Raw genomic sequence first — 374 nt, forward strand, 5'->3', positions numbered from 1 at the left:
TTTCATAGTTTTAAAAAATCATTATTTTTCTACAGGAAAGGAGAATCCATCTAACATATATAGTGGTACATCATGTACCCTTTTCCGGATCGCCCGCATGTTGTTATAAGTACATGTAGTAGTATTACAAATGAAATATACCAAAGTGTGATACGTTTTGGTGACATATTGGCATTTTCCTAACAACTATAATAGAACACTGCATTCAACTTTGAAACAAACAAGATAAACAAAATGATCGTACCAAAAAAAAGTCATATGAGATATTTGGTAAGATGGGAATTTCTAACTTCCTCTTTGAAGAAGTAGATTGCCCATTTATACAATGGCACTGAGAGATGTGTGAGGTAAGAAATCACTTCCTACGACGACCC

The sequence above is a fragment of the Aplysia californica genome, unplaced genomic scaffold, assembly GCF_000002075.1.
Source record: "Aplysia californica isolate F4 #8 unplaced genomic scaffold, AplCal3.0 scaffold00768, whole genome shotgun sequence".
Classification (NCBI taxonomy): domain Eukaryota; kingdom Metazoa; phylum Mollusca; class Gastropoda; order Aplysiida; family Aplysiidae; genus Aplysia; species Aplysia californica.